This window comes from Euprymna scolopes, chromosome 6 (assembly GCF_053919585.1).
Source record: "Euprymna scolopes isolate OS-2025 chromosome 6, ASM5391958v1, whole genome shotgun sequence".
NCBI classification, from domain to species: Eukaryota; Metazoa; Mollusca; class Cephalopoda; order Sepiida; family Sepiolidae; genus Euprymna; species Euprymna scolopes.
In genome coordinates this window covers 51,498,779-51,508,241 of record NC_136487.1, presented here as the reverse complement: position 1 = coordinate 51,508,241, position 9,463 = coordinate 51,498,779, and the positions used below count along the sequence as shown (strand labels likewise).

Genomic DNA, 9,463 nt, shown 5'->3' with positions numbered 1-9,463 from the left:
AAACAGTACTGTATATCGATGGCTACAAATACTTTGCTAATATATATATATATACATATATATATATATATATACTAACAAAAAACCATCATCATGCCAGGTTTGATCATTATCGGTGCAATGGTGTTGGCTGTATGAGAGTTATACACACAGACACACATACGCGAATGCTATTACTTTATACACACACACACACACACACACATCTATATATATATATATATATATATATATATATATATATATATATATAGACCCATCCTAGACGAATACTACTAGTAAGGGAATTATGGCCATGAGCTTAAACCTAGCTAGTTTGAATGCAAGGGGCATGATATCCCGAAGCAAGTCTGCTCGCGTGCTGAGGGATCTCGTGGCACTTGAGGTAGACTTAGCTGCATTACAGGAGACCCACTTTGTTGGGGACGGGGACTGCAGTGTGCTGGTGAACGACTTTGACGTTTATTCAGCATATGGCAGTTCACGTAGTGGTGGGGTTTCTGTTCTAGTGAGTCGCACCCTGTCTGCGACGGTTACCGTTGTTCACGCTGATGCTCATGGGAGGTTGGTCGTGGTCGATGTTGCCGTTAAAACCGGCAAGTTCCGGATCGTGGCAGTTTATGCGCCTAACGTCTGCAGCGAGAGGGTTTCCTTTTTTCGGCAGGTGGAGGTGTTTCTCTCTTCGGGTCCGGAGCGGTTAGTGTTAATGGGGGACTGGAATGCCGTCCTGGACCCCAATATAGATAAGGTTGGGGGGGCTAGTGGGTCGGCGTGGTGTGATAGCAGCCTGGCTGACCTGATGGCTTCGTGCAATCTGGTCGACAGGTTCTGTCTGGATCACCCCGGGAGGGAGATGTGGACGTGGCAATCTAGTACGGCCATTCGCTCGAGTACACACTTGGACAGAATGTTAATTAGAAGGGGCGATATAGATTTCCTATCTTGTCCCATGTTCCACTGGTTAGGTCATTCGGACCACAAACTCGTGCTGGCCTGTTTGAAATTAGGTTGGCTAGCTACTGAAAGTTGAACGTCTCCTTGTTGGAGTCGAAAGACTTCCGGGAGCAGCTGACATCACTAATTCAGAGGGAGTTAGTGGGGGCGGTTACTGGGAGTAGATGGTGGGTTCACCTTAAGGCTACCATTAGGCACTTTTGTGTCCAATACAGCCAACGGGTCACGCTAACTAGGGCTCAGACCAAAAGGCACCTAGATGATAGACTGACCCGGGCGGTGGCAGGGGGGAACTCCCTAGAATTAGCACTAGTTAAGAAAGACCTGAATCGCTTGGCTAGCAAGCGATATGCAGGTCAGGTAGTTAGAGCTAGGTTAAAAAGAGTCTCCAACAAAACCGTGAATATTGACGCTGCTGAGCGTGGGGCCGCCTTAAGATGCAGCTCAGACGGGTACATTTGGGAGGTGTAAAACCTGGAAGCGCACACTCTCGCATTGGCGCGAGAGATTTGCAATGGGTTTCGGCAGCATTTAATGGATCGCTTCACTCAACTACCCAGACTCCGCGGCCAGGAGTTTGACAGCTATTTAGCTGGCTCGCCCCGCCTTACTGCGGCTCGAGCAGCTAGCTGCGATGGTTACGGAGCGTGAGGTCGTCATTGCCTTGAAGCAGGTTGGCTACAACAAATCTCTGAGGCTCGATGGTCTGCCCTACGAGTTGTTCTTGAGACTGTCGCCCTGTTTGTGCCCCTTCTGACGGGCGTGTTTAACTACTGGTTTGCCCAGGGCTCAATCCCGAGGCAGGTAACCAAAGGCGTCGTCACGCTTCTGAAGAAGGGGGACCAACATGGAGGTGGGAATCTAGACGACTATAGGCCCATTACTCTGCTTAACGCAGACTTCAAGATTTTGTCCCGCGTTCTTGCGAACTGACTGCAGGTTGTTATCAGTGACTTGGTCGATCCGGATTAGAACTACGCTGTGAAGGGTCGATCGATTCAAAACAACTTGCACTTGGTGCGCATGATAATAGAGGGTTTAGAAGCCGACACAGAAGCCGCGCTGATCAATTTAGATCAGTCCAAGGCATTCGATAGGGTCGACCATGAGTTCTTGAGATCTGTTGTAGAAACCGCTGGCTTTGGTCCGGACTTCCGCAAGTGGATCTCCGTTCTGTATCGTTATCCCAAGGTAGTGGTGCAAGTTAATGGTAGGTTGTCGGAGTACTTTGGGGTTTCTCGGTCGGTGCGCCAGGGGTGCCCGCTGTCGCCTCTGTTATATTTCCTGGCGTTTGAACCCTTCCTTCGCAAGTTAAGGGACGAGGCGGCTAGATCAGTCCTGCGCGGACTAGCTCTACCTGGTGGAAAATTCGCCAGGGTGTCTGCATACGCTGATGATGTCACCGTTTTTGCCGGGCGAAGGCTTGACATTAAGGCGGTGATGGAGGCGATCGCTGAGTATGAAGTGGTCATGGGGGCCGTAATCAATCGCAGTAAGTCCATTGGCCTGCGGTTGGGCGCCTAGACCGGGGTGAACTCGCTTCCAGGTGCGTTCGGCTGGATTGATGGTCCGGTCAAAATTCTCGGAGTATGGTTCGGACTGGGTCTCCAGCTGGACAAGAATTGGTCAGAGGTACAAACGAAGGTCGAGTCGTCAGTGAGGACTTGGATTCAGAGGAAATTATCCTTAAAGGGTCGTGCGGAGGCATGTGAAACATACGTGTTTCGCTGATCCTTTACTGCTTGTCTGTTCTTCCCCTGCCTGCGGATCGCTGTAAGGCTTTAAAGCAACTCCTATTCAAACTCCTTTGGGTGGGAGGAAAGCCGTATGTCTGTAGACAGGTCTGTATGCAGAATCTTAGTGAGGGAGGCTTAGGAATGCCGGACTTGCAGAGTCATAAGCATGCTGAGAGATTGGCGTTCCTTAGTCGGACACTGTTAGAGGAAACATACTGGGTACCAGCCATGGAACTTGCATTTCCGCGGCTCATATTCGCCCCTGCCAATGAAGGTCGCCGAAGACCGGTAGGGGAATCGTGTTTCTTCACCAAATGCCGAGCCGCCCTTAGGGCATTGCCGGGGTCCAGTGACCTTGCATGGTCTAGGAGGAGGTTATATCAAGATTTAGTGGAGGGAACCGCTAAAGATCTGCTGGTGGAGTGGCTGCATCTGTCGAGGGGGGAAGTTCTCTTGCTGTGAGGTTAGGCACCAGCCAGAAGCTTTCTCAACAATGCTGAGTATTCAATCACGTGGAGGCTAGTCCGGGACGTGCTGCCACCCTTTGGCAGACTAGCCAGGGACTGCAAGGATAGTGAATACTATTATCCCCCTTGCCCATGCTGCAATGATGAAGAGGAGGAGGAGACAAGAGAACACATGTTCTTTCTTTGCAGCGGAGTTCAGAGTCTCTGGGAGCATGTCGGAGAGGTGACGGCTCGCATCGACCCCGAGCGATCGGTGCCACTTGATTTAGCATACATCGTCGACAATGTGGACCCGCCGTTTACTAGGGAGAAACGGTTGGTGTTTCTAGCGATCCTAGCTGTAGCTAGGTTAGTGACATGGGTTTTGCGTCTGAACATTGTCTATGAGGGGCAATCTGTTTCGGATCACGATCTGGTTGTTTATTTTAAGCATCAACTTAAAATGAAAATCAGATGTGATTGGGAAAGATTGCACCACATAGACTTTGATAGGAGATGGGTGCACAACACTAGCTTGTGCATGAGGCGAGGCGCTAAGTTTGAGCTCGTGCTCCCGCCCTAGTGGTTATTGGTCGGATGGTGCTGGAGTTTCTTTTTTCGGAACCCACCCTTTTTTGACAAGACACAGTCTTCTCGGGTAGAGCGTAGTTAGGCAATAGTAACCACCTAGAGTGTAAAATGAATACTTTATTAGGGCCTAGTCTAGGATAAGTACGTGTGTTGATCCTGTTCCTTACTTTATTTTTTCATCAGGCACTAGCAGAGCTTCCAAAGATGCCCAGTCCACCTGTATGTTTTGTCCCTGGTCTACTTTGCCCCTTACGTATTATATCTTGGAAGACACCGTCCATCCCTGACGACCCAACCCTAAGTTATTTTCGCAGAAGTGCTGTCCCCTATGTCCCCCACACCTCATTAGGGAACGACCTGCTTGCTTTCACCCCTTCCTTTGGGGAGGTGACCGGAAGACAGTGGGCGCTCCATTTAACGATTACTGAGTAGGTAGGGACTAACCCGCCCCCATAGGCATTTTATATAGTTGTTTAATTTTTCTTTCTTTTAAGGTGTTTTCTAGCTTGCCCCCCCTCCCCTTCATCTCACCCCCATAAAAAAAAAAATACTCTTTGTTTTGTACATATCCAATTTTGCTTAGTTAAACTGTAAATATTTTACCTTCCTTGTTTTGTAAATATTATTATGCTTTTTGTTCATTGTAAATATTTTAATTCTTTTTTTTTTTTTTTGAATGAATGTCGCCCGCCATCCCGTAAGCTGGGGAGTTGATGTTTTAAGTAGGTCCTGGTAAGAATGTAGGCGGTTGTTGTAGTATGATAGCGATTCTAGAATAGTTATACCTAATAAAGTACTTGTTTTTACAAGTCTAGCTTAGTTCAACAAAGACCCCATTTTTTCTCCAATCCCCCTTACTGGCCTTAGTGCCTAAGCGCTTTCGGACCCCAAATGAGGCCTTGGCAGTAGATAATGCCAAGGCCGGGGTTGAAAGGCTAAATAATGCTTTTCTTGGCCTTTTGGTCAAGATGAAAGTGTAGTATCTGTCGGGCAGATACTGCAAGCAAAGACCATATATGGGGGCAATCCCACATATAAAACCTTAGTCAATGTAGGGGCAACCCTTCATACCAATTGTCACTATCCAGCTCTCCTACTCTCCGGGGAGCTGGTCCTCATTTCCCCTTCACTCCTCACATTAAAAATCGGCCTTGTGACTAAGTTGCTCGGTGGGAGAGCAAATAAATACTCTTTTCTTGGCCTTTTGGCCACTATCAAAGTGTAGTATCTGTTCCGGCAGATACTACAAGCAAAGACCATATGTGGGGGCAATCCCACATATAAGACCTTGGTCAATATAGGGGCAACCCTTTATACCAATTGTCACTATCCAGCTCCCCTACTCCCCGGGGAGTTGGTCTTCATTTCCCCTTCACTCCTCACATTAAAAATCGGGATTGTGCCTAATTTGCTCGGTGGGGGAGCAAATAAATACTCTTTTCTTGGCCTTTTGGCCAAGATCAAAGTGTAGTATCTCTTCTTACTACATGCTGTACTTATGTTTGTAACTTTTTGAAATAAAGTTGAGGATCTATTTTCTGTATTGATTTAATGTAAAATGGTCACCCACTTTACAACCAGTCAGTCTCAAAGCCATTCAAGTTTTTTTTAAGGATTCTAGTTATTTTTTTAAGCATTCAAGTCATTCTTAAGGTCATTCAATTCATCCTTAAGTTCATTTAAATCATTCTAAGTCATTTACTTTTTATTTCAGTCCTTTCAGCCCATTTTTCGGTCATTTTAGTTTATCTTTAAGAATTTCATGTCAATCCCACATTCATTCATTACCCGAGAGCATGTTACTAATGGCTATCGGCCTTGTTATGAAAAATATTAATGTTGTTCTTCAATAAATCGAGTAACGTTTGAAAAAAAAATGAGATACTTTAAAATATTCATTTTAAAATACAAATCTCAATTTTAGAATCCGGTCATCCGTGAAATGTAGTTATCTCCCTTTAATATTGTGTATATTGTTAAATATTGAGAATTAAAACATGTCATTGAACAATATAAAGAAAAAATATATATTTCATTTGTAAATTTATTTAAACTTATTTTTATATACATATTTAATAATACCTTGGAAGTTGTTTTCAAATAAAAAATATATATCAAGTGTTTTTCACTACATTAAATCTAACTTGTCACTTGACCTTACACACATGAAAAATTGACCTTGTTAAAGGTTAACCTCGTGGAGAGGCAAGTAAATAGTGATTTAATTTCTTTAAAAAAAGTTGTAAATTTTTATTTAACAGTTATTGTTTTTAATTCTTTAAAATTCAAAGTTCTGTCCTCGGTCAATGAAGAAGAGATCCTTCTAGACTGAGGGTTCCCTCTCCCCCACCCCCATTGCAGTGTCTCGTTTTTTCCCCTCCATATGAAAAACTGACCTTGCCTAAATTTAACTTCGTGAGGAGGCAAGTAAATAGCGACTTAATAACTTTAAATAAATGCTGTAAAATTTTATTTAAAAATTATTGTTTTTCATTCTAAAAATTTTACACAGATTTATTTTGTATATTTTAAGAAAATCTATTTTTAATTATCAAATATATCTCTTCTTATTATATATATATAAATAAAATGAACTCATTTTTCCCGTCTGATTTTGACATTAATAGGATTAAAAATCAAGATATTTCATGCAAATATAATATGCACAAACGGCAGAACAATATCTGAGGTGTGTTATAGGCTTATTATTTCTCAAATTCCTCGATAATCTTAGATTTCTATACTTTTTCTGCTGAGAAGTCACGGACAAAATCGGTTAAGATCAATGGAAGTGGTAAAATATTTTCTCTCTAATAAATTCCTCCTCCCCCTGCCACCACTTAACACCGTTTGGGGATCGTTCACAAGGAACAGTTGAGAAGAGAACACCGGTTTGGCTTCGTAGTTCTTCCATGTGAAGTTATTTAAAATCACTAAACTAAGCTGCAGTGCTCTGTGGCGTAGTGGTTAGCGTGCTGGACAATTCACATTATATTTTCACGTTCGCGCCGACCTACCGTAGTCGTTAATTTATTTTTTTTTTTTCCTAAACAACTGGAATGGACTTTTCTTGGTGGCCGAACTGTTAACGTTGCAGATGTTTTTTTTTTTGTTTTTTTTCACACTTTATTTTCCTACTTTTACTCATGACTCCGGGTTTGATCCTTCCTACTTACCTACCATAACATTTTTTAAAACTCCATCCCGGAAACAAACACTCGGGCAACGCCGGGTACCCCCGCTAGTTTAATAATATTTTAATAATTGAATGAATTAATTAATTAATTGTAATTCTATTTAATATGTTTTATTAATATGCCTAATACTAACGCCATAAGCTGCTCCAATATAAGGATTAATAAACTGATTGGATTTAATGATACTTATTGTTTTCCTATTTTATTTCCCATTTTAATTTAGTTATTTTCATAAAATTTGTATAACGTCTAATCGCATACTACAATATCTTTGGCCATCAGACTAATGTGCTTATGGACGCGAGGTGCTTATCCACAAGAAATGTCTGTATAAAAGCCAAGTACGTCCAAGGATTGAATACTGCTGCCATATCTGGGCAGGAGCTGCTAAAAACAGCCTATCCTGCCTTGACAGAGTACAAAATAGACTTTGTGGCTTAGTGGAGGATGCCCTTTTCTCTACCCTGCTACCTCTCTCTCACAGAAGAGACGTTGCGAGCCTATCCTTGTTTTATCGTTATTTCCATGGCAGGTGCTCGTCTGAACTCCAATCTCTGGTCCCCTCTCGCCAATCTTTCACGAAAAACACCCGTCTAGCTGAATCCACTGTGAAAAATTTTCCCCACTCTTTATCTGTGCCTAAATCAAAACGTGGATTCCATTAACAAAGCTTCTTTCTTAGAACTGCACGCCTGTGGAACTCTGTTCCGTCTGTCTGCTTCCCTCCTGACTACAACTTGGATGTCTTCAAGTCCAACGTTAACAAATTCCTAATGAACCGCCCCCTTAAGTAAACACTTCATCAAATCTCCAAACTAACGTACTGTACTTGCAATAACCCTTATCCCTGAGTGGCTTCCGGGCCTTGATAAGTGGTGACCACCGTGTAAAAAAAAAAAAGACTTCACAGCCTCATTAAATTCACAATTAGCTGGTTTCCAGATAGTTCAAGTTTAACAATTTTCATCGTAATTTAAAGCAGAAATTCGAAAATAGGAGGCCAAAAAGGTTATAAACACCGGACGAGGATTTATCAAAACACGATGAGACGGATCACGCCGTGGGCTACGGTTCATTAATAGGAGGAAAACATGTTCAGATACGTATTAACCTTGTATTTCTTTCAATTAGTCTGATAAAACTCCAACCTCAAAGATTTTTTAACAATATAAAGTTTTTAATTATCTAGTTGAAACAATTGCAACATTCGAACAAATACAAATATGATGTAATCTTTTTCCTTGTTGTTTTGGTTTTTGCAAGTATATATATATATATATATATATATATATATATATATATATATATATATATATATATATATATATATATATATATATATATATATATATATATAAATGCAGGTGGTGCCCGGCTTTTAATTTGTCCAGATTTAGAATTTATTATCATAGAGTTGTGATTTCAGAAGCTAAAAAGTATTTGGGTGCCAGCAGCTAGAATCGAAATCTAAAGCAAACCTGTAGTATTCAAAGATGGTAACGTTTCCACTGTACTAAGGTGACACGTATTTGAAGTGATTAAAAATTAAAAATTAAAAATAAACTAATATGAATATAAAAAATGTATAACGATTTTTTTCATTTTTTACAAATTTTTGATCATTTTCTAAGAAAAAGAAACATATATATAAATATATATATATATATATATATATATGTATATATATATATATATATATATATATATAGTGAGTTATAAAATATATATGGCGATTGAGCTACACTGAATATTCTGCGTTTCATCCACTCTAGGATTCTTAAGGCTTATGCGCGAATTTTGTGGTTGTCTGTCGTTTTTATATACGCACCTTCTATTGAGATATTAGTAAGCCAATCAGCTTTCTCGTATCCACCACGCCCTTCCTATCTGCCAATAAACATGCACTTACCGGACAAAGGCCTATTAGACCTCTGGACTATTTGTGGGTGCTCTATTTAGCATGGATATCTTGTTTCTTGACCTGTTTTAAATCTAGGTTAGGGTTTTTTATGTTATTTTATATATAAAAATATACATATGTACATACATATATGCACACATATATATATATACATATACATACATACATACATACATACATACATACATGTATGATCGTTTATGTATATTCATGTTTATTTAATTTATTTATTTGTTTATTTTCTATTGTTTTTGTTAGTTTTAAAACTATTTTGTATCGCTATCCTAGAGTAAATTTTATCTCATTCGCTATTTCTCTTCTACAGTCTAATAGATGTTGGGGTTCTTTAAAGTACAAAATAGCAAATTTTTCATGAAGGCATAATCTACATGGGTCGTCTATGTCTTTGCACGCGGTAGCTTGTCTTATTATTTTCCTTGAGTTCCCAGTATTTATTTGCTAGCCTTGTTTTCATACGGTGTTTTCTATTGTTGAATGTACTTTTGTGGTCATAATATACGCACCTTCTATTGAGATTTTAGTTAGCCAATCAATATATAAAAAGGACAGACAACCACAAAATTTGCGCATAAGCCTGAAGAATCCTAGAGTGGATGA

General features: G+C 40.7%; 1 pseudogene; it reads left to right on the top strand.

The window, feature by feature from the left end:
• The first annotated feature begins 5,161 nt into the window (after positions 1-5,161).
• Positions 5,162-5,318, top strand: LOC145278476 (U2 spliceosomal RNA; annotated as a pseudogene).
• The last annotated feature ends 4,145 nt before the right edge of the window (positions 5,319-9,463 follow it).